Below are 3,457 nucleotides of genomic sequence, written 5' to 3' on the forward strand. Positions count from 1 at the left end.
CCAACAAAAACCTGGATAATGTTTGATCGAATGTGGCGAGTGTGTCGCGGCATGTAGGTCATTGAGAAAGCGCTGTGTGGAGCACACGTAACCTTGCACTGGTATGGCACACACTGGGTTTCTGCCCTCACGCACTTTAGCAATTGTGCATTATTGCGAAAAAGTCATGCTGCACGCGCACTGTGCAAAATTGAGAAGCGACTAAGTAAAGTTAAATACTGGCGGTCAATGTGAGACTCGGCGTGTACAAACTATTTGTAATGAAACAAACTCACAATTTTATGGCATAACACTTAATTGCAAGTGAAATTCAACAAAACTGCTTGGCCGTAGCACTTTCGGCTACAGCAGTCAAAGACTGTAGAACAACTTTCCCTGTCCAAGCTCAAAGGGAATCTAGGATTTGAGGCATTGCATGGTGGGGTATCAACATACTTTGATTATCATTAAAGGAAATAATTGTTATATTATTATTTTTGTGCATGTTACAGGATTCAAGTAGATGTCTGAGACCAGGACTTGAGGAGCTTCCTAATATTGTACAATGAGTTTTGTAAATGAACTGCTCTCTCCTTGATAAAAGGTAAGGGAAACTCCCGAGTCGTGAACATTAGAACAGCTGTTAGTTCATAAATCTATCATAGTTTCCTTCATTCATTGGCAAACTTGCCACCTTTCTTCTATTGTACATTCTACTGGCAACCGAACTGTAAAATTGAGTAAAATTTATGTTGGGGGGGGGGGGGGGGGAATTAATACTGTTTTGGGGAAATTCAAATATCAAATTTTCCTTGCATAAAAATTTAACACCAAGAGTAATAACTAGTAAACACATAATGGTAGTGTGGGGGTTGTTTTGCTTTGCAAAGTTTGTCATATAAAAAAAACATGAAACCAAATTTGTTTTCATTTTTACCTTTTATTTGTGTGGCAGCTGGTAAACTTTTACAGCTGTTTGCAGCCACTTTGAGCATTATTTTTGGTACAAGCTGATTCCGGTCGCTATGGTCGCCATTATTCTAGTACACAGAGACCCGAAAAAGAGTGGAATTGTGGAACGGTTGCTGCAGATGAAGAAAACCCGACAACATACATCTTTTACATAATATTGTTTATTCTTGTTAGCTACAGGCAGATGCCAATGTCGGATGAAGTCTACCCCTCCAAAAGTAGATGCATGATGTCCATGCTGCCCAGTGTCAAAGTACAACGATGTCTTCCCAAACAAAAGGTAAGAACCAGTTTCAACATGGGGGTTCAATAGTTTTGCTTATTTGGACTATTTAAAATCTTGGCCAACATAGGCCGCTGAAAAAATGTTTTTATAAACATACATGTTAAAGAGTCAAGGATGTCTTCATCAACAGTTAAATTGAACAATATCAACAACCACATAATTTCAGATGCATCAAGAGAAGTGTAAAGTTCTCTCTGTAGTTTTTGTTGAAATTCTCTGTAGTTTTTGTTAAAATTTGATAAAAACAAAACCTACCCACCCCCCTTCATTTTTTTAACTAGTGTTTTTTTCTGCCGTTGGTGGCGCTTTTCAAGGTTCCCAGCACTAAAGACCCATAAAATCAAGAAGTGAAATTAACACTGAATTACCACTTACTCAGAAAACCAGTGTAAAAGCAGTATGTGTTGTGATGTAAAATTGGTCAAATCATGAATTTGAAGATTGTTTATCTCCGCTAATGTGCAACTTCCAATGCGTGTATTCAAACCTCACAGCGCTGTTTTTATGAAAACTCTGCATTTTGGCTGAGCTTGACACAAATCAAATTAAGTTTTTTTTAATTGTAAACCCATTTTTAGATATATAGAAAAGAAAAAGAGTGTGTATAATTGTAAATCATTACACACTCAATTTTGTTTTAAAACAAAAGAACAAACATTCAAATTTTGTTTGAGGTGATCTTTATTGATAAATTCTTACACTACCCTTGTGCTTATTTGCTATTATTGTTACTTGCTAAATAAGGCGTTATTGTTTTATTTGTTTATATGATACAGCAAGGGTTGTCAGCTCCACAGAGATCTACACATCAACCAAGAAGATGTCTGAGACCTGCAGTTGATGAGCTTCCTAACCATTTACAAAGAGTCTGATAAATGAACTGCTCTCTCCCCGATAAAAGGTAAGGGAAACTCCCGAGTCGTGAACATTAGAACAGCTGTTAGTTCATAAATCTATGATAGTTTCCTTCATTCATTGGCAAACTTGCCACCTTTCTTCTATTGTACCTCCTACTGACCACCAAACTAAAATTGAAAGGGGGGGGGGAGTGACACTGTTATTAGGAGAGCATATCTAATTTCCCTCGCATCCAAGTGTTAACAGCAGGAGTGGTAACAACTAAACACAGAGAGTGTTTTGCTTAGCCTAGTTTGCCATAAAACAAAACCAAACATGAAACCAATATTGCTTTATCATTTTGACGTTGTGGTTGTGCGGAAGCTGCTCAACTTTTTGCAGCTGTTTTCGACTGCTTTGAGCATTACTAGTATAATAATAATAATAATATAGAATATTAATTTTTGGTTTTTTACCCATATACACCGATGTGTGTAGCACTGTATACTCAGTACTTTCCCCGAGTCCTGTGAAAAAAAGAAAAAAAATCACAGGTATTTTACTCGGGTGGGATTCGAACCCACGACCCTTGCAATTCTAGAGCAATGTCATACCAACTAGACCACCGAGATTGCCCGGCAGCTAGAGGCAGTTCGAATCCTATGTTTAGCAGCGGGTACTGCAAACGATTTAATAGATGTTAAATTTGCATCGGGATAAAGAATATTAATTTTTGGTTTTTTACCCATATACACCGATGTGTGTAGCACTGTATACTCAGTACTTTCCCCGAGTCCTGTGAAAAAAATCACAGGCATTTTACTCGGGTGGGATTCGAACCCACGACCCTTGCAATTCTAGAGCAATGTCATACCCGCTGCTAAACATAGGATTCGAACTGCCTCTAGCTACCGGGCAATCTCGGAGGGAACAGTTATTTGACCAACTGTCCAACTGCCTATAATAAACTAAGCATACCCAATTGTATTTTTGGAAGATGGCAACAGAACTTCGAGAAGATGAATATTTTAATGTCACCAATGTATAACCTGTATAACCCAATAATTACTGCTCTCTGTGATTGGGGTCTGTGTGTTTTGTACCAGAAAATGACACCCTCAGCTTCGCCCTGGGTGCCATTTTCCCCCTCCCGTGTACAGAACGCCATGGACCCCGTCACAGCGTGCACAGGCAAAATGGCTTATTCAGGCATGAGAATCTTCCGGTTTAAACCGGAATTCCGGTTGTTTTCCTTTCAAAATTGTGGTCTCCGAGTTCGATGTGAATTTGCTATAAAATTCGGGGGGTAGGTTTTTGGGGGTATACATTTTGATTTCTCTACTCCCTCTTCTCTAGTCAGACAGTGTATAGTTTACCTTTGTA

General features: G+C 38.6%; 1 non-coding gene across 1 annotated transcript; it reads right to left on the bottom strand.

Moving 5' to 3' along the window:
- Positions 1-2,633: 2,633 nt before the first annotated feature.
- On the bottom strand, positions 2,634-2,706 carry Trnas-aga. The gene has a single exon. It is a non-coding gene; the product is annotated as a tRNA-Ser (tRNA).
- Positions 2,707-3,457: the final 751 nt, after the last annotated feature.

Source organism: Asterias rubens (genome assembly GCF_902459465.1).
Source record: "Asterias rubens chromosome 8 unlocalized genomic scaffold, eAstRub1.3 super_scaffold_89, whole genome shotgun sequence".
Classification (NCBI taxonomy): domain Eukaryota; kingdom Metazoa; phylum Echinodermata; class Asteroidea; order Forcipulatida; family Asteriidae; genus Asterias; species Asterias rubens.